This window comes from Equus asinus, chromosome 2 (genome assembly GCF_041296235.1).
Source record: "Equus asinus isolate D_3611 breed Donkey chromosome 2, EquAss-T2T_v2, whole genome shotgun sequence".
Taxonomy (NCBI): domain Eukaryota; kingdom Metazoa; phylum Chordata; class Mammalia; order Perissodactyla; family Equidae; genus Equus; species Equus asinus.
The window spans coordinates 75,109,991-75,132,119 of record NC_091791.1 but is presented as its reverse complement, the minus strand read 5'-3'; positions in this window follow the sequence as shown (position 1 = coordinate 75,132,119).

The following is a 22,129-nucleotide window of genomic DNA, read 5'->3' as shown; positions in this document are numbered from 1 at the left end:
CTTATAGTTCCAAAATATTGACATAAACCCTAGATGACTGCAACTTTGGCTATCTTTGCCAAAATTTCTTTTGCAAACCCTGAGGACTTAATGAGTTTGTGTTGGTTACAAAAGGCTTAAGAATGATAGAAAACTGTGTTTCTTATGGGACTTTAGTTTAGAATAATAGCATAATAAGGGTGTGACTTTCTTAAAACCAATATGGTAACACGGGCTTCATCTCGAAAGAGAGACATCCCTAAGCTTACATTATGAGGGAACATGGAAGGAAAGAGAAATTCCATTTCTTATTAATTTACCACTTAGGAAAGAGAGGGATCATGCCTGAGACTCTCTCCTCTTTGGCTTCTCTGGGTTCTCATCACTCATCAAATATTGTCAATTCTTCAGAAAGCCTCTCGCCTGCCTTGTCTGTTCCCAGTGACAACCACATAGCTCTGCATCCGAGAGGTTATACAGCCTCCACTCTTGTCACTCAGTCCACCGTTTCTTGCGTTACTGAGCTGGAGGACACTTTTGCCAATGTTGGTAACTGACTGAAAGTCTCCATGGCATCCTCAGCCCACAGGCTATGGTTCATTCTCTTACCTGAGGCTATGCAGCTTAATATGACACCAACCTTGTTTCTCACTACTTACATTTCCTGCTACTTACTCACCTAGCCACACTATTTTACTCTCTATTACTTATCCTTCATGAGCATTCCTGCTCTTCAGTCCTGAGCCATGTCATTTCCTTTGTGATGAAAAACCTCCTTCATTTATTTAAAATATTTATCACGGTGAGTATTGCATAGGGGAGGCTGACAAGAAAAACAATTTTTAAGTGATATATGTAATTAAACACAAATTCCTGTATCCTCCTTTAGTGGTTTAAAATAGCACTAATGCTGAAATTAGAATGCTGTGTCCTGTCCAGTTCTAACACTAGCTGAGTAATTTTTGGCAAGTGACTTAAACTTATTTTTGCCTCAATTTCCTCATTAGTATAATGAGATAATAATAAACACTTATCAACTTCTTGCTAAGAACTAAGCACCATTCCAAGTGCTTAGGTACTGATGTTATTCCGATTTCATCGATGAGGACCCTGAAGGGCAAGAAACAAGCTACCAAGTTACCTGCTGGAGGTCACATGAGCAGTGAAGGATGGAACCAGGCTCAAGACTCTGTTGGCCATGCTCTTCATTACTACAAAGTGCTGCTTCTTGAGGTCGAGGAAATTCTCACATGGTTGTTGGAGATCCAAGGGGACTACTTCATGGGAAGACCATAGATCAGTGCCTGACACATGGCAAGGGCCAGGAATTTGGGCCATTATTGATTAGTCTTGTGCTCCTTTCAAGGCCCTATTCAGTTTTGCCTGCTCCCTGAAGCTGTCCCTTATCCCCAGATATGATGACATCACATCTACCAAATCCTCTTAGCTCTGATTTTCTGAACAATTTATTTTCATCTTAGGCCATTTTCTTTTATTCTAGTTATCTTCTTATACTCATGATTTAGCTCTCCCTCCAGAATTCAGGCTGCACTGCAGGTGTTTAAAAATATAGTGTATTAATAGAAAATTTGAGATATAATAAAGCCAACAGATCAGGAGATGGTTGCTATTGAAAAGATAGCTTGTTACTCACAGTTCCAAAAAGCTGGGGAGGGGGGGCAGGGCACGCCATGCCATCAGAGGGGAGGGGCACGCAAGAGCCACCAGGGCAGAAGGAGACAGGGAAACATGGACATGAGTCTTTTATTGTGGTTTCTGCAGGAAGGAACAGGTGAGGCAAGGTCAGCAGGCTCAGGATTGGCTAGTTTGAATAATTTCAGGGCTCTAGGGTATAGGTTGTCTGATACATTCCCTGGGTGATTATGGCAGGGAGCTAGTGTCCTGGAGTGTGGGTGGGGTGTAGGCTCTGGATTGGGTGGTTTGCATTTGAGACCCGGGTTTGAAGGCAAGTTGTTTACTATCTAGGAATTGACTAACCCTGGGTAGGGGCAGTCCCTCCAGGATCAACAAGGTCCAAGATGGGAAAGCACTAGATAGTATAAGACATGGTTAATATAGCAGGTAACTAGGAAACACATTTAATGCTTTTTATCTCTGATCCTAAATCAGTGTTTCTCAAATTGGGGCTCGCAGAATATTTGTATCAGACTCACTTGAGGAGCTCATTAAAAGTGAAAATCCCTGGGCCTATGCCCTAGGCATAACACAGCATCTCTGGAGATGGGCCCAGTAGTCTCTTTAACAAGTTCTCTGGGTGGTTCCTGTGTTCACCATGGTTTGAGAACTACTGTCCTACATTTCCTGTCTCCACGCTGGGCCATCAGCCAGCTCTGAGTGGAGAGGAAGGCTGAACTGAACTTCTGGGAACGTGAGCAACTTTCTCAAATGAAAAGCACCAGTCTCTCATCTGGGTCTCCCCGGCTCAGCTAGGGAGAATGACTTCTGGAACTGCAGAGGGCTTCCTGGAAGACTGAGACAGAGAGGGTTTCTTATCTCAATTAGGGAGGAGGGTGGGGTGATGGAGAAAGAGAACCGCGGTCTGGGCTGTGGTTGGAGCTGTAGGAAACCAAGAAAGAAAGCAACTTAGTGATGAGTTATGCCCTGTCAAGTTGTTTTCAGTTGTGGACCCTGTAGCTATACCTGTGCAGCTGTGAAACTTACTTGGGGGCCTGAAACTTACCTACCTGCCTCTAGTTTGAATCCCAAACTATTGGAGCCAAGTAGTTCTGGGTTCAGAAAAGCCAGTGGAGCTTTTTTGTTTTTGCAGTCAGATTATATTTGGAGAAATGTTATTTGAGACAAACAGTAAGAACCTATTGTCCCAAGAACGGCTCTGGTGACCCACCTAGGCTTTGTCAAGAGGCAGGGACAATAGGAGCAACCACATGGTCAGGGAAATTTGGGCTGCAGACATCAGAAGAGCACACACAAAGCACTATGGTGTGGGTATGAGGCTGGAATGAGGTTGGGGGACATGGCGAGGGGTGACCACTCTGAAAAGATCAAGTCCAAGGGGACAAAAAGGAGAGGCACAATTTGTGGGGCAGTTTGGGCCCCAAATCTATGGGGCCAATGAGCAGTCCCAACAGGAGCACTGGAGTAGGAACACGATGTCTGCTGTCATTTCCTTGGAAGAGTTTGTTCCATTTATATTGGCTATCTTTTTGAAGGTTGAATTGCCTACCTCCAAGTTTCAATCTATTTTTATCCCTTTTAAAGGTTCATAAGGGACTTCAGTGGAGGGGTTCTGTGCTGTATTTGAGGCACTCTTCCTGGATATGTGGTCTTCCTGCATGATCCTCTGACCCTCTTGGGGGTTCTGTGAGCTCCCCACTAACCTTTGATAAATCTCTGCAAAACAGAACACAGACTGGATACTGAGATTATCAAGTGGATTCCAAATTATGTGAGACCTGCCCAAATGTGTCTCTCATTATGACTTTGAATACAACGCCTGCTCTCCCCGTACCTTGATTCTTCCCATTCATTACTCTGAAGGAGGAACCTAGCCTAGTTTTGAAGAGTTCTACCCAATTCTTTGGAACGGAAGTTGCTGAGAAAGTTTTATGTTGAGTAGTGAAGACAACAAAACTCATCATTGTGTTACTTGTCATCTCCCTCTCTTCCTAATAATTTTGAATTCCTGTTCTTCGTTGTGCTATCCTGGGTGTGTCTAATTTTCTAGAGGGCTTAGGTCACTCTACTGCTCAGACTCACCATTCATGTGCAAATGATGGGTTTGAAAAGTCAAAGACATCTGGGTCTGTAAGAATAAAGTTAGAAGACAATGGAGAAAGAAACCCGCTCTCTTGTCACCACAACCCCATGCCAGTCCCACTGGGGAGCCCTCAGTAATCAGGCCATATGCCAGCGCTACCCAGCTCTTTGCAGTCTTAACTCCAAATTTTAACATTAAAATTAGCAGCTCAGGGGCCGGCCCTGTGGCTGAGTGGTTAAGTTCGTGCGCTCTGCTCCGGCGGCCCAGGGTTTCCCTGGTTCGGATCCTGGGCGTGGACATGGCACTGCTCGTCAGGCCATGCTGAGGCAGTGTCCCACATGCCACAACTAGAAGGATCCACAACTAAAAATACACAACTATGTACTAGGGGGCTTTGGGGAAAAAAAGGGAAAAAAAATTAGCAGCTCAGCAAATTTTAAACTTGAGAAGTCTGTGGTTTTTCTGGTTCTGTTTAAAGCAAATGAGTATTTTCCTTTTCATCTTGTTTAGACAGTTATATAAAGGGATCTGTCAGTCAGATGGTACAAAACATGCAACCCCTTTTCCTCTGGGTGATGATAAAGACTATAAGCATCACAATGATGATTGATGGCCATGGAGCTGCCTCATCTTGGCTGCTCCTGCCAAGGTTTGCTAAGAGTTTTACAGAGAAACACTCCTTATCCTCGGTGAGGGAGGAGCTAGGTACAGTAGGTATAAGGGAAATGAATTTCGAGTTTGTTAAGAGTTCTGCTTGTTCTCCTCAGGACGCCACCTGGAACTCCAAAGCTGGAGTTGGTGCTGCTGGCACAGAACCCTCCACTCCACTCACATGCTTGAGGATACCCCCATGAATCCTGCCACTCGGCAGTGGGGCTGCTGAGGAGGATCCAGGACTGACTAGATGGAAAAGCAGGCTGTAACTTAGGCGTGTCGGCCGTGCCGGGGATTTCCGAGCTATACATCACCCTAAACTGCATTCTTCCTCCACTGTAATGGGCTTCTTCCCCATCCTGCCAGAGTCATGCCACTTGCAAAAATCAAAGGAAAACATGCTATGGAAATACCAAGTGATGATGAGAATGTTAAGTATTTTAAACTTTTTCTAGGGATGTGGTTCAATATTCCTCATCAAAAACTGAAACTAAGAGGCAATGCATGACTTAAGCTGATGGAGGTGGCCAGACAGGAAGAGAGCCCTTTCTCTCCCAGTCGCTGTTAGAAAGCATGTCTAGCGCCATGACATTGACCTTGATGGTTGAGCCACCTTCTCCCTGAACTTGCCCTGACTCCTGTGCCCTAGAATTTCTCTCTCCCCTTAGAGAGCTCTTAACAGTCTGTAACTTCCCTAGTCTTGGCCAACACTGCCCTATCCTTATATTTCACATGTGTTTTCTCTTTTCACTCCAATTAAATCATAAGCCACACAAAGAACATAGTATCTGTCTTAATGTCTGCACAATTTGCTCTCAGGAAATGCTGCTGTTGCTGGAACCCAGGCCCTGAGCATCAGCCAAAAGGGCCCTTGGAAACCTTGAGGGAAATCTAGCACCTTCCTTTTACGTGTAAGAAAATTCACTGAAGAAAATCCAGGAGTTCATGGCATGTAATGATGTTGTTGATCTGCTTCTTAGGGCCAGGGGACTTTAATTATTGGAACTTATTGCTTGGCATCTTTCTCAGTGGTTGAGAATCAGCTGTGATAAAGAAAAAGGCATATTTTCTATGGCAGAGTTTCTCAAACTTTACTGTGCATGATCACCTGGGGCCTTGTTGTGTGTGCTGGTTTTTTCATTTCGGAGTTTAATTTTAGCACATGGCTGAGTACAAGAGTGAAACGTGACTGCTAACTAAACGTCAGGCATCACAAGCCCAGGCCAGGCTTCCCCATATGGAGGGGGCTGCCCTGGCAAGACTTAGGCATAGAGGAGCAGAGGATGCATGCTCCCTGCAGGTCAGCTTCTTCCATGAGGAAGAAGAACTGGTGAATCTGAGAAGAGAACGCACAGTTATTCATCCCATATTTACTCATCAAATTAAATTAGTCCTCGCTTAAGGCAGCATGAGAATGTATAGGGGCCAAGAGAGGCCAGGAGTATTACAGCTGCTGGAGGTTCACACACTCAGGATGGGGATGGAAGTCTGCTCCCTAATAATCCCCGGGTTTTTTCTCTTAACCCACTGAGCTTATTCTCATGAGAAAGGGGACTGTGAGGGCAGTCCTATGCCCATCTCCAGGAGGCCTCTTTGGGAGTTTCTTAGCTCCACAGAAGCCAGGCCACACCTTATAAATCATGATCCAGTGGGTTTGGGGCAGAGAGAAGGTATGGTACAGTTCAGATGGCAGGCTCTGCAGCCAGACTTAGGTTCAAATCTCAACTCTATCAATTTCTAGTCTATATTAGTCTTCTTGGGTTGCCATAATAAAGTACCACAGGCTGGGTGGCTCAAACAACAGAAACTTGTTTCCTTGCTGTTCTGGAGGCTGGAAATCCCAGACCAAGGTGTTGGCAGGACTAGCTTCTTCTGAGGCCTCTCTCCTTGGCTTGTAGATGGCTGTCTTCTCCTTGTGTCCTCACTTGGCCTTCCCTTTGTACCTGTCTATGTCCTAATCTCCTCTTCTTATAAGGATACTAGTCATACTGGATTATGGCCTCATTTTACCTTAATCACATCTTTAAAGACCCTGTCTCCAAGTACAGTCACATTCCGAGGTTCTGAGGTTAGGACTTCAACATGTGACTTTTGAGAGGGACACAACATGGCCCATAACAAGTACCTTCTCTACGCCCATGTTCTCATCTGTGAACTAGTGATCATGCAGTGCCTACCTCAAGAGGTTGCCCTACTTCCTCATGATCCCTGGTCCTGCCTGGAGTGTTCACTGGGCTGGCGCGGGAGGCAGTTGCCCCCTTTCTTTCTGTGGCTCTGGCCCTATGGGCAGCATGCTCTGGAGCAATCCTCTGGGATCCTCGGCAGTGAGTGTAGGCACACTTCTGGGAAGCAGATCAGGCTATTTCCCGTTTTTTGGCTCCAAGGGAAACCCAGAGAGATCGTATTTGCTTTCCTGGGGTTCAGGGTTGTTACTCTCATGGTTCCCCTTCCTGTCACCAATGTCTCCCCACAGGACCACTGGCTCAATCTGCTCCACAGGAATAAGAACTGCTTTCCTATTGGTGACTGAGAGTTCTACTCTTTCCCCCTTTTCCTACAAGTCCTTATCTCTAAGCCTGAAAGGATTTGCAAATTTTGGAAGGAGAACACCAGCATGCAGTATTGTAGTTACAAGGGGTAGACATAGTGACTGAGAAACAGGGTAATCCCACCTTATCTGTCAGGCATTAAGAGTGTAGTTTCAAAAGAGGAGAAAAAAATAAGGTCCTCTGAACCCGATTGTGACACATGTTCTTCACTGGGGGTTAGAGAACATGATTCATGCTCCATTTCATCAATTTTGGTTTCATAAGAATGTGTGAGTATGGAGGGGAACTTCTATCCCTTTTAGAAAAAAAGTATAATTTGCTATCCTTAAGATATTTCTTTTATACCTTGGATAAAATATTTAAATGAGAATACTCTCTTAATTAGAGAACATCATTCATTCATGTATTTATTTAGTATTTTATGGAACTACACATTAAGGTCAACCTTAGAAACTATCAATAAATGCTGCGAAAACTCATGGGCATGCAAGTTCTGCGGAAAGGCCCTGGAGCTGGGCACGAGAGGAAAGGCAGAATCTCAGCAGAAAGGGTTTGGTGTCCCAGCAAGGCTGTGGGCAGGGAAGCTGGGGATGGGGTAGTGGACAGGTAAGCAGAGTGACTGATGCAGGGGGCACTGGGAGATGAGCTCAGAGATGTGGGACAGGACTGGTCCTGCAGGAATGAGACCATCAGGCTGAGAAGTGTAGATTTCACAGCATGTATAGGCAGGATCTATGGAACTATGCTTGTTAGTGGAGTTGCCCAGTTGCCGACTTCCCTGTGGGAGGATTAATCTGAGAGTGATCTGTAGGATAGATGGGGTGGGTCAAGATTAAGGATGGGGTCTACTGTAGTGTTTTAGGCAAGATGGAGTGAGGGGACGAGGGACTCAGAGAATGCAGAAGCATAATCAGAATAAAAACCTTTTTTGAAAAAAGAACCTTTTATTATTATAGAAGCCTGGCCCATAAACCAACACCCTTCCTTGCACACTCCTTCTCTCTCATCCCCTTCTGCCACAACCTGGAAGGCCATGTGTTGGGGCTGATGGTTCCCCGCACTGGAAGGAGCCAGACCTCTGAGCAACTGTGTGTAGCAGAGCCCTCCACAACTTCCAACCACATTATTTTTTATATAAGCCACTGTGTGTGTGCCTTATAAGGAATAAGTTTGTTAAAAGTTAAAAAACAAAAATATGATAAAAATAATTTATTCCCACTACCCAAATATCACAGTTTTAATAGGTTAGGCATATTTTCCTTTTTCCATGTATGTGTGTGTATACACACATTTTATATATAAATTTTTTAACCAAAATAAGATAATACTGTATATACTACATATAATATAAATGGACTCATAGACTAGCTACTGTTTTGCATCTAGCTTTTTTTGTATCAGAAAAATTTTTTTCCTTTGGGGTGTGGACAATAAAAAAAAACTTCAGAAAAAGAAACTTACAGGAAAGCTGCAATCATAATCCAAAGAATATTTTTATTCTGAACCATTTCAGATTGAGTTGCCAAGTTGAAGCCCTGTTAATGTGTATTTCCTAGGCTCACCACCAAAATCAGGACATTAATATTGATACATTACTGCCATTTAATCCTCAGATCCCATTCCCATTCCAGCAATGTCTCAGTGTCAAAAGAACACAAGTCAGAATTATATGTTCCATTCAGTTGTCAGACCTCTTTAGTCTCCATTACGGAAAAGCGTGCCAGTCTTAGAGTAGTATTTTAATATAACAGGCTATTTATTTTATACAGTAACACTCGATGTAGATTTGGCATTTCCTCACATTGGATTCAGATTATGAAACTCTGGCAAGAATCTCACAGCAGCAATGCCATGTTCTTCTCATTGTGTCATATCAGATAACACAGGATTTCTATCTATCCCATGACCGCTGAAGTTCCTGTCAATCATCTGATTCATGTGGGCTCTGCTAAATTTCTCCACTGTGAAATTAATTTTAACAGAATGATAATAAAAACACAACATATCAAAATTTGTGGCAAGAAGCTAAAGTTCACAGGTAAGTTTATAGCTTTATTTGAAAAGTAAAAAGGTCTAAATCACTTAGCATAAGTTGCTAAAAAAAGGGGGAGCAAATTATATTCAAAGTAAGTAGAAGAAAGTAATAGGAAATCAATGAAATAGAAAAAATAATTAAAATAATCAGTGAAACCAAAATGTTGGTTCTTTGAAATGACTAATGTATCTCTAGTTAGACTAAGAAAAAAGAGAAAACAGGTTACCAATATCAAAAATAAATGAAGGGGGGCCGGCCCAGTGGCGCAGCAGTTAAGTTCGCACGTTCCGCTTTGGCGGCATGGGGTTCGCCAGTTCGGATCCTGGGTGCGGACATGGCACTGCTTGGCAAGCCATGCTGTGGTAGGCATCCCACATATAAAGCAGAGGAAGATGGGCACAGATGTTAGCTCAGGGCCAGTCTTCCTTAGCAAAAGAGGAGGATTGGCAGCAGATGTTAGCTCAGGGCTAATCTTCCTAAAAAAAAAAAAAATGAATGAGGGAACATCACAACTGATCCTATAGACATTAAAAGAATACTAAAAGAATAATATGAACAACTTTATGCCAATAAATTCAACCACTTAGTTGAAACAAGCAAATTCCTTGAAAGACATATGTTACCAAAACCACCAAAAGAAAAAAATAGAAATTCTTGATACCTCTGTATCTATTAAAGAAACTGAATTTAGAATTAAAAACCTTCCCATGAAGAAAACTCCAGGCCCAGGAGGTTTCCACGTTGAATTTCATTAAACATTTAAGGAAGAAGTAAAACTAAGCCTACACAAATTCTCTCCAAAAACAAAGGAGGAGAAAACGTTGCCAGCCTAGCATCATTCCAACACTGAAATGTGACAAAGACATTACAAGAATAGAAAACTATAAACCATTTCCCTTCGTGAATGGAGATGTAAAAATCCTTATGAAGGTATTAGCACCAGCTTATGTGGAAGACTGAAATTATCTCAATAGATGAAGAAACAGCACCTGAAAAGACTCAGCCTTTTAGAGTTTAACAATGTTTAACAAGCCTGTCCGTTCTTTCTGGCTAGGGCTTGACTATGTCCTTGCTCACGCGAGCTCAGTACATAGCACCCTTAGAGTTCTGTGTTCTGTTCATGGAGGCCTTTTTATATTTTCTCTGATTAGTACTCAGTAACAAACTCCAGGAGATCCCTAAGCAATCGGTGGACTGTTTTCACAGCTCCCTCCTGTCCTGTTCCCTCCCCGCCAACTGACAGAGGCCCAATCTCTTCATGTTCTGTTCTCTTGAGTGCTCATCTCCACTTGGATCCTTTCCATCAGCTGTGGGCAGAAACTGCCTGCAGGCAGAGTGCAGGGGAACCTGCAGGCCTCGCCTCTCTCAGGGACCCACTGTCCTCCTGCCTGTTGTCCAACGTCTGAAAACAGCTGCTTCATCCATATGCTCAGATTCCTATTTGTCTACTCTGACATGGTCAGAGTGAGATTCTTGTCAAGAGATTTTGAGGGTATAATCACAAGGACAATTGAGTAAGTGTTCATGAGAAGTTGGTAATTGGTTCCTTCAGAACACAGAAGGAATTCAATATTCATTTAGAATAAAGGAAAGAGAGATGTTTTTAAAAGTACAAAGCACTTGAGTTGGATGATGGAGGAGAAATGCTGGACAGTGACTGAGAGACATAACGGGAAATGTTCAAATGGTTGAAAATGCAGCCCTCTGACTTTGGAAGGATCCAGCCCAGAGGTCCAGCTGGGAGGGGCCCACAGCTGTGAGACGAGAAGAGTTGGATTGGATGAAATGGCCAAGGAGCTAAGAGGGAGAGGTGAAAGGAAAAGAAGGCACAGGACATGATCTTGCATTGTACTGAAGGTAAGAGCCCTCAGAGATGGAGGAGGATAGAATTTAATGGGGAAGTTAGGGACCTTTCAAGGAGTGAGGGTTAAAAATTGCATCTGGCAATGAAAACATCTTCTGTGACTGCTGAGAGATTTCCAGCCAATGATGGGGCCCAACCTTGACTGAAGTGGGTTAATGGGGAGTGGGCGTTGAGGAAGTGGAGGCAGGGAAAGAGCAGGTGAAAGGAAGAAAAGAGATCTGAGGGCAGCTGGAGGGTATTGAGTAGGCGTCCTTCAGTTAGGGGAGACCTAACCATGCTTTGGCAGAGGGTCATCTTTCTTGAAGTTCTGCTGTAAATCTCGCTTGCTGGTGGTGTGGGTGTTTGGATATTAGGAATTCCGTTTCCATCTACTCATGCATGTATTTGTTTACTGCCTGCTTTGTTCCAGAGGGATTCCAGTTGGCTCAGTTTCCAGGCTGTCATGGACGCCCTAGACTCAGCCTCCCTCATGTGCCCATTTTGTCCTGCTGTAGAGGGTGGCACAGGTCTGTGCGTAAATCACCAGTTTCCAAAGGTGACGTAGGCTCTCAGAGCACGGAAGCAAGGGGGTCTGTAGCAGGGACTCAAAGACAGCATCTTCGCCTCCTTGGGGAGCAGAATCTTAGCAGATGGAATCCTTTTCGGCCTGGCTTCTCCTACAGATTGCTGGCCAGCTCAACACCAGGTCTGGCCCTTTGGCCCCTAAGGAGCCTCACAAGTACTGGTCAATGCTGTGTCCAGGCTGCCGGTGGCATCTCCCGTCCTGCTGCGCCAGCCCTGGGCCACGGTCCCTCAGCATGGAGGTTCACCTTCCCCCCAGGTCTGCTACACTCTGTCTCTGGCTTCAGAGCTGGGCAGACTTGCTGTTCCGTGGGCCCCTATTTACCTCAGCCATCCTGTCTGGACAGTGTTCATGGGCCGGGCACAGAGGTGTCTGAAGGGGACACTGTGTCACCTCAGCAGACCTCAGACCTCTTGAACAAAGTCTATCTTCTAGGGCTTTTTTTTTACCCAGGAGACTTCCAGATCCCCACGCAAAGCTCCGGCCCTTCCCAGGCCTGCTGAGACAGCAATACCTCAGCTTTCAAAGTACCTTCTCTGAAAATGCAGACAGTTGCTAAGAGCTCCTTTGCTTTCGTATAGTTAAACTCTCCTCCCTGCCATTCCCACTGTCAGATGGGTAAGCTCAGGCCCCGGGAGGTCAGGGGATGCATCCAAAGTCACAGGGACCACTGTGATGGGGGAACGAAATGCATCAAGGCCTCTGGCTTCTCACTGAATTCTACAGTCTTGCAAAGGGTCTGTCTCTTACTGTGACATGGCAGGTTTCTTCTAAGTCACCAAAGTACTCTAAGTAACTATCCACTCTAACCCAGATTAATTCCCACAGCCTTATGAGGTGTTTAGGGGGATTCTGTACATTTGAAGGGACCAAATGGTTGATTGTCACTTCTGAGGACACCACTGGGCTGAAAGCTCTGACCTTACTCTTGGTGTCACTGGACTTTTTAATTTGCAGAGACTGTCCAAAAGGACAAAATGTCCAGCGCTGACCCAAGTGTTGCAAAACAGATACATCTCCATTTCAGAATCGTTCAGGGTGTGCACTGTGTGTGTTTCAGAGTTCTTGGTCAGCATCAGCAAATTATTTCTCATAGTTTTTGGTTAGTGGGCTAGGATTATTGTCCCTTATTGGAGAAATGGAGAAAGCTAGTGTCAGTACCTGGGGAGCATCTGTGTCCCAGCCTGAAGAGGAATTCAGGGGCACAGCTGGGGAAGGACTCGAGCCTGCTGCCTGGACCCATGAGGCTCACACACCGGTGCTGACTTCTTCTCGGAAGTCTCTCAAGGCCAATCTCAGAATGGCATTTGGGCACAAAGCAGTCTGGAATGAGGATAACTATTTTTAATAAAAGTGCACATCTTCGATTCCCAAATATTCACCTCACTCTGCAGATCTGGCCAGTCGCCCTCCCTGCCTGCCCCACTGTGTTGGAAATATAAAAATACTACCTGTAGTATGCTAAATGGAGCTAGGCAGGTAAATGCGTAAAGCATCTGGGTATAATCCAATAGGGAGCACTGGGGATTGTGGCAAACTGGAGGAAGCATGCTCTGTAGGGTATTTAAATTCCAATTTTTTGAAGTCGTTGCCTTGTCCAATACCAAATACCTCTGGCTTATAGGCTACACGTTTGCCACCTTTCTCAAGATAGGCAAAGCTAGGCCACCAAAATAAAGAATTTCTGAAATCTCAGCGGCTTGTCACAATAAAAGTTTATTGCTCACTCACCTCACATCCTGACGTGGTCAGAGTTGGGGAGGGCTCTCCGAAGCACAGTTGTTCAAAGATCTGGAGCCTTCCATCTTGGGGAACTGCCAGCCCCAACACATGCCTTCCAGGTTGTAGCAAAAGGGGATGAGAGAGGAAGAGTGTCAAGGGAACTGGTTTATGGGCCAGGCTTGGAGGGGTATCCCTCATTTCAGCCCTCATGCCATTGTCCAGAGCCAATCCCATGGCTCCAGCTGGAAGGAGGCGAGCTGGAAGAGTCGCCTTATGAGCCAAGGACGAGCCAGAAATGGTTTGTGAGCACACAGCACCATCTCCGCCCCAGCTCCTCACAGGTGCTGTGCTGGGCCTCATCACTTCTGAGTCTATCAACTGGCTCTGGGAGGCAGGCATTGTCACCTCATTTTACTGATGACAGAAACCAAAGCCAGAGAAGTCAAGCTACCTCTCCGGATCACGTAGCCACTGAGAGGAAGTCAGGACTCCTGCTCTCCAGCCGCTGCCACCTACCCCTTTTTAGCACAGTTCCCAAAGCCATTGGGAAGAGGCTGAAGGACGTCTCCAGCTTGTGCCATTTCATTGAGAAGGGGTGTGATGTGGCAGCCATGCTGTTCCTCCAGCGCCAAGTACAAAGCACCCTTTCTGGCTAAGAGGGCCGAAAGCCATCAAAAGGGTCACAGCTTCTCCTCTGTAAACAGAGGGCAACTAGAAGTGGAAGGAGGGGCTGGGAGCCAGGCTGGAGACTGCTCCAGGGTGGTTTCCAGGAAAGTCTGTGGATGCTATTGGGGGCCATGCAGGGCAGCTAAGGCTGATTAAGAAGAATTAAATGAGCGTCTCTCAGTGTTGCTGGCCACGCTGGGCAGTCCCAGGGCAGAGGTTCAGGTCTACATGTGGGGATGTGGGTTCCACGGAAGCACCAGGCGGCTAAGCAGGGATGGAGGGAAGAGCTAGCAGAGTTGGCAGTGTGGGGTGAGAGGTGCAGTTAAGATGTAAGCATTAATTTGTCGGATTTTGGAAATGGGGAGGCCACTCCCAATGGTATCAAGCTGGAGAAAGGCAAATAAATCACCAGTTTTACTTTTTATTTTTATGTTTTGTTTTTCTTGGTTCCTTTCATCTGGGAATCTCAAAGAACCCACCTGCAGTGAATTTCTCATCGACCACAGACTCTGTTAGCCACAGGGAGCCAAGCGGTTGGCGAACCAGCCGGAGCAGCGTGGGCAGGGAGGAGAGGTGAGGTGTCCTCGGTGGCAGTTTTGTCAACAGGACCTCTGCCAGGTCCTCTGCCAGGGAGACGCTCCTGGTCAGCAGCTCTGGCCTCCTGGAGATGGGCTCCCAACGCTGTGCACCCCAGACTCTGCTTGTTGAGAGGAACCAAGTCTCATGCAGGTCACTGCAACTCATAGGATAGAGACTGTTACTTTAAGGACACATGTGATCTAACAAGAACCCCAAAAAGATGAATGACCAGGCCTGCCATGAACACCTGGGCCATGGTAACAGGCAGGCCTCACAGGTTGTCTGGAAATTTCTTCTAGCTGCTCCCACAGGCTCTGCTCTCTGTGCTGCCTCTAACTGCCTCCTCCTTCCCATTTCCTGGGTGGGACACCCAGAGCGGACCATCGTCACCTTGTTCAGCAGGAGCAGGTGGGAAATTCCCTCAGTGAGAAAGTGAGGTCATGGCAGGCACTGTGGCTGACGGGTTCAACACAAAGACAGAACGTCACTCTCTTGACACCCCAACCACCCTGAAGTGTCTCTCTGGGGGAGGGATGATGTGAGGTGAGACGGAGTCACTGATCTAAACCCAGAGTTCTTAATTGATGGAGTGTGAGGGGTCTGGGACCCCCTGACGTTGTGGAGGAAATGTGCATATGGACATAATCACTTTTTTTTCCCTGGGGAGAATATTCATAGTTTTTATCATATTCTCAAAGGGCTCTGACCTAAATGTGGCTAAGAACTACTTCAAAGCATGAAGGGCCTCTGCCCAATAGATTTTTTTTGGCGTTGGGGGTGGGTGGGCGGGTGGAGTGAGGAAGATTGAGCCAACAACTGTGCCAATCCTCCTCTACTTTGTACATGGGTCACCACCACAGCATGGCTTGATGAGTGGTATAGTCCATGCCCAGGATCCAGACCCATGAAGCTGGGCCACCAAAGCAGAGCGTGCTGAACCTAACCACTACACCACAGGGCCAGCACACAATAGATTTTTAAATACACGTTTGTTGATTTTTTTTTCTGATTCAGAAAGCAGTCCACATTTATATGGAAACAGGAAAAATAATGTAATAGAAGTCTAGATGGAAAAGCAGAATACACAATTATATCTCTGCTGTGCAAAATCTGATCTTCACTGAGGGCATACTATGCATCCTAGTTGCTGAGGATACAGCAGCAGAGAAGAAAACAGATCCAAATCTCTGCCTTCATGGAGATGGCTGTCTGGTGGCTAAGATGGAGATAGACAACAGCAACAAAAGGAGTGAACTGTAGAGGATGTCAGGTGGTGGCAAGTCTAGACAGAAAATGAAATGAGCGAGCTAAGGAGTGGGGTGGGATAGTGGGAAGCCCTCACTGCTGAGGCGGCATCAGCAGGGAGCCTGCAGGGAGAGGGCAGGAGCCTTGGGGATATGGCAGGAGTGAGGTAGGGGGCTGCCCAGGCAGAGGAAGGAGGGAGGGACAAGTGCAAAGGCCTGGAGGCAGCAGTATGTGGACATGCTCTTGGGAGCCATGAGCTTGAGTAATCTGGCTGGTGAAGGTAAAGCAGCAGCTTCCAGAGGTTCCAATGGAGCCTGATGAAGGGGTGAGAGAAGGCACAACCCCCAAGGATGAACTAAATGGACCAGAAGTCGGTGTGTGCCATTTGTCCCCCCAGGGTGACCCACTCTGGGATCCTCCAGCAGCCTGGCCAGCACATGACCCAGAACAAGTGCAGATTCAGGTGTGAAAGGAAAAGAAAGTCGTGTTCCTCGTGAAAGATTTAGAAACACACGAGAGTGGAAACAAGGAATGTGGATTTTGGATGCACAGGCTCACTTTGCTCAGCTTTGGCCTGAGGGCAGGTGGAAGAACCATCATCCAGGGGGGCTGCTGGCAGGGAGACTTGACTGTGAGCCCATCTTCTTCTGCCTTCAAAACAGCTGCATCCTGCGGCTTTCCTTGACCTCCCGAGCTAGTGTTAAATCAACCAGACATGGGATTTAAAGAGGTCCTGCCGTCCTCACCCACGGGACCACGAAACACCCCAGCGCAGCTCCCTTGTGCTCCGCACAAGGCCCCGCGGCTCTGCCTCGCAGCCCTCCCACAGCCGCCAAGGGGGCGCAGGCTGTGTGCAGGGTTGGGAGCTGCCTCTTTCCAGCAGCTGGCCTGTTTTTACTTAAGGTGCGTGAGATCATGATTTGACAGCAGGCCGCGGGGAGAGCATTTTCCTGTTTCCTGACGTGATAAAAGACCTCCTTCTTGACGAGAAACAAGTCAGAAGAAAAGGCCGCTTGGCCATTCCGGTCAGCGCAGAACCAGCTAGAGCACACGCGTGTGGGACCAGACGTGTGCAGAAAGAAACATTCTGGCAACCTAGAATGTGGGCTGTTCTGACGTTAAAGATCATTTTTGTGGTTGAAGTAAGAGTTTGTCTCTTTTCCTCTGTAACATAAATGTGCACTGACTTTAAAGAGGCCCGGGCACCAAGGCTACAGCCAATTTATTGAAATGCAACAATAGGCTGGGACGAGTGGCAGACTGCGTCAGGCAGCCCTCCCCACACTCTCCCTCCAGAAAAAAGCAAAAGACCCAAAACGGTTGGTATTGGGAGCAACTCCTTGAAGGACACGAGGAAAGCCCAGTGCCACGTGGAGTAGGCCCTTTTGGAACTTCCCGAATTGGGCTTGGGAAAAAAATGATGGGGTCTTATCCGAAGCAGGGGTCACTAGCTCTTCTTGTGGCCCAGTGTCCAAGCAGCCACACAGAACAAACAGCCAAAGCCAATTGAAGACAGAGGGTGGAGAGATGTTGGCTCAGCCATTCCGTGTGTTGTCCCTGCCTGCTGGTGCTGGGCGATAACTTGTGGGCAGACAGTTTGTAGCATTTAGAAAGCTTCCTAGATATCTAACAGGCCTGTAATGAAGTCTTGCCACCACTGGGCAGCCCTACCCTCTCCACTGCTGTGGCCAACAGGATGTGGATGGAGGGGTGCCAGGCTAGAGAACTGTGGAACCTCAGGCCTGTGCTGAGGTTGGGAGAGCCATGCATTAGAAGGCTCCGTCCATCCCAGGCCCCTACAAGTAGCAAGAACAGAAGGCCTTATAGTTACTCCCTCAAATCTAGAACTTTTCCTTGGTTCATGTACTCATACCACATTTGAGACTTACACTGGGCCCTATATTTAATACAACTTTCCAGAAAAATGCAAAAATCCAAATTGCCAAAGCAAATATTTTTATCTGCATCTCGCCTTTCCTCTCCCGTCATCTAAAGCAATACCCAGGAAGGAGGATGCTCTCAATGGTGTGTAAGCACAGTTCAGCTTCAGTCTCTCCTGGGCTTCCCCTCTTTTACATTCTCTGGCATGTTGGGACCCACAGAGGTGTGAGTGGTCTTTCCTCCACTCATTGGGGTGGGGTAAGCTGGTCCTGAAGACACTCCTGGACCATTTAGGCCTGCCGCCAAACTCAGAGCCTGCACCCAAGCCACCACATATCATGGTCCCAGAATCAGACTATGGGTCTCATTTATGGTTCAGAAATGATACTCCGAAGTGTAGGAGACCTAGGAGTGTGGCAATGTCATTTGGGAGGGCTGGAGACTAAGTATCGTCTCCTAAGATGACTTCTTTCCCTCAGGCCCTCCACACTTGTTCCTGACTCCATGAAGCTTGCCAAGGGCCTCCCATATTTTGGTTTCCTCCATCTAAGCAAATGGGGGCTTCCAGCTTAGCCTAAACCGTGCTTCCCTGCACATTTTCAGATGCACACACGCTTAACGCACAGCTCACATGTGCACACACACCTGTAGGCTGATTGGCTGGAGTTGATGGGGAGCAGTGCTGGCAGAGAAGGACTTGGGGACCAGCCCCCTGGCTGAGAGTTCACATGTGCCCCAGGGGCACAGTCAGAGCCGTGGAAAGAGGGCTACAGGCAGAGTGAAGTGAGTTGTTTTCAAGAAGGTCTTTGGAAGACTCTGGGTGTGCACTGCCTTGCTTCAGGAGTCAGGTGAGAAGGTGTGACAGAGTTGGGAAAAGGAGCATTCTCTTCACTTTTGCACAGGACACAGTGTCCCCTGCCCAGGCTCTGAGCCTAGGAGGGAATGTTGTGTCTTTAGGTGCCCTGGGGGGTCTTCAGCTTCAGGAGCACTCAGAGACCGGCCCCAGCAGGGCACTAACGGTGGAGGGAAGTGGCTGCAGCATTCCTGTGAGGTTCTGATGCCTCCAGCACCTTTTGAGCAGAAGATCCCATAAGGAGCCAGAGAAGAAAGGGAGAGGCCTGATGGGAAGCACGTGTGTGATCATTCAGCTTCCCTCAGTGACTGCTGCTGTGATAGCTGCACATCCTATCTCTGTCTGTCTGTCTGTCTGTCTATCTACCTATTCTATATGTCATCTGCATCTATCCTTCATCTGTCTATCCATCTATCAACTGTCTATCTACGTACCTATCTTCTCTCTATCATACCTCTCATACCAAATATATGTATATCTATAGTCTATTATTTATCTCCATCTGTCACATCTGTCTCTCTGTTTATCATCTATCTTCGATCTTGGTCAGCTGAGGCCACTAGAGGATCTTGCTGTTAAGCATATGGAAGGTAAGAGTGGCACACCTGGCTAGGGATGTCAGTGTGTCCTCTCTCAATGGTACCAACCACATGGTGAGGTATTTGGGAACCCTTTTGCAACACGGCAAATAGGCCTAAGCACTGAGTGGCAGAGGAAGTCTGTGCCTTACAGGTGACTCTCAACCAAAGGGGGCCATTAGAAAAGCAAGCAAGGAAGGCTTGTTTCTAAACAGCGGAGTGCACTGCACCCTGAGTAACGATGGCTGTGAGCTAGCAGCAGCAAATGGCAAGGTGTCCCAGCTGAGCTTTTCCCAGCTGCTTTTTTCACATACCACAGGAGACTATTTGCTAGAAAAGAAGTTGGCACAAGTCCACTGTTTACATTTTGTCATTTATTCCCAGTTCCCGTGAGTCAACCAGAGAGCTCTGCTGGTGGCGGCCATTCTGCGTGCTGTTTTATCTGGATTAGTGCCATGGACTCTATGTTGATATATTTTCCCTGAAGGAAAAAAGGAAAAGATAGCCATACGCAGGCAAAATATGTACATATTTCGTTGCGGCAGCCACAAAGCCAGAATAAGTGAACTAGTTCAGCTAAAACAAGAGCCAAACCAAACACTGAACTAACACAAGCCCAGGAAATGTTGTTAAAAGGGAAGATGTAAAGCAGAAAAAGAGGATGAGGCAGCATGCACTTTGCAGTCTTGTTTCAGACTCCATTCTGGCAACGGTCATGTCAGGGAAATCACCTTCCACAGTGGTCCTTTGGGGGCTTTGGGCACTAAATCTTCTCCCCCTCTCACTGATGGTGACGATAGGCCCCATGGGCTGATTAAGCGGTCTCTCTCCCACCACTGTCTTAGACAGCTTGCCCATATCCAGAGCCTAGAAAGCTGAAATCTATTCTCCCAGGCTGAGCTCCAGATGTGTTTGGGTTCCTCCTGGAAGACTCGATCTCAGAACTGAGTTAAGTGAGGCAAGAGGCTGGACATGAGGCACGCGGTTTTGAGGTGCAAGATTGTGGCAGCAAGATCACGGCTCTACAGGCAGCAGCTGGAGCACAGTGTTCTGATTTTCTGGAGGCAGCTTCCCACTTAAGCAGAGGTGGGGAGTTCCGGACACTGCAGCTCTGGTGGCAGCCTCCTGGTGCAGCGGGCAGACCCCAAGAGCAGAAGCAACTGTAGCCACTTTGGCAGCCAGTTGTGCAGCATGGCTTTGGGTGTCATTCCTAGAAGCTTGGCCTCCAGTCTGTTTCCTTGGTTCTGCCAATGATTCTGTAAACCATTAAAAACTCTAAATAAATCCTGCTTTGCTTAAATGAGCAAGAGCAAATTGTCTTCTCTGCCACTCTACACTGATTAACACAGAGGACAGAATGGATTGTGCCATGATTACTCCATAATGAATGGGATGGCATAGAGGCTCAAGGCCATCTTGGTAAATTGCTAAATTAAAGCAGAATTTGAATGATAAAGGAAAGCTTGTCAATTTTTCAACGTTTCCACTTTCAAAAATTCTCACTAATCTTAATATTTACCCCCTTAGAGGGCCAGGGAGAATTGTCCACATCTTAAACTATGCTGAAAGTGGGAGCCACACTGAGCTGGTACATCTGTTTGCAATAGAAACCTTCTTGGGGGCCAACAGGGCCTGGACTCTCGTGTCACTAACGTAAGTTCTTTATGTTCAGCAAATATCCCCAAGAAGAATTATGCCACAGCTATTTCCTATGTGCTGTGCTTGGGTCAGGAAGCAGTCCTAAGGTTGATGCTCTCTTCTTCATGGTCTGCCCAGTTCTCATGTTATCCAGACTGAGGGAGGCAGAAAAATGGCAACCAAAAGAGATCCATATCCTAATCCCTAGAATTTGTGAGTATGTTCTGTTTTGTGGCAAAGGGGAATTAAGGTTGCAAATGGATTCAGGTTGCTAATAAAGTGATCTTAAGATAGGGAGATTATCTTGGACTATCTGGTTGGGCCCAGTGTAATCTCAAGGGTCCTTAAAAGTGGAAGAGGGAGGCAGAAGAGGAGAGTCAGAGGGAGATGTTCCTATTGAAGAATGATTAGAGGTGCAACATTGCTGGCTTTGAAGACGGAGGAGAGGGGCCATGAGCAAAGAAATTCAGGTGGCCTCTAGAAAGCTGGAAAAGGCAAGGAAATGCATTCTCCCCTGGAGCTTCCAGGAGGGCCGCAGCCCTGCTGACACCTTGATTTTAGCTCAGTGAGACGTGTGTCAGACTTATGACCACTAGAACTGCAAGATAATAAATTGCTATTGTTTAAGCCTGGTGAGGTTTGAGGTAATTTTTACAGCAGGAGTAGAAAACTAATACATAGACCTTAAACTTTTCATTTGCATAATTCCAACAAACTCCTAGTGAGACCACAGCTAAGAAAGCTGTCTTGGGTTTGTGGCTGCTGGAGAGGGAGAGTTTGCAAATAAATGTTCTATTTCTGCAAAATCTGGCCAATGAAAAAACCACGTTTCCCTTCCCTCAATTATGAATGGAGATCTTGAATGACTTCAGTTGGACAGACACAATGTGTAAATGATATGTAAAAGCAAATTTCTCAAAATTTATGATAGAAGTATTACATAATTTTCTACAAGGCAGTCTCATTTGGGATCCTATTTCCATAGAATCTGTAATAAGATGAGAAGATAAATCGTCCTATGTTGAAAGATTGAGGCCTGAATCAGTTATGAGGGGAAAAAAGAACCATTGAAATGCCGCTATGAATTGTTTTGATCAAACCTACTGAATACATTATTAAAATTTAAATGTGCTGTTGTGAACACTGCCCAAGGACTTTAAAAGCCCCTTTTCACTGCAGTGCACTGTTGTCCCTGTCGGGGGCACATGCTAATGAATGTTCCTGGAGGACAGAGACCAGACACTCAGCTCCAGAGGATCCCTTTAGGAGCTCTGCTCACCAGGCCCAAGAGCCAATTTAAGAAATATTTGTTAGCCAGAGGCACTGGCTTCATGACTGCCACTTGAAAAAATGTTTGTCTTTCCATTGACCCTTGTCTTCAGTACTAAGGCGCTAACGAAGCTTCACATGGGGTTCAACTAACAAGTACCTAGGGGCAGCCTGGTCTCGGGGAGAGTCTGACCAGTATGGTGTGCGGCCTCCCTACACTCAGACGTGTTCCAACACTGGGAGGGGCATTGAGACCTGGGGCAGGTGCTGGCTCAGTGCAGGAGGAGTTGTTGCTGACAGAGAAAATGGAATGTGA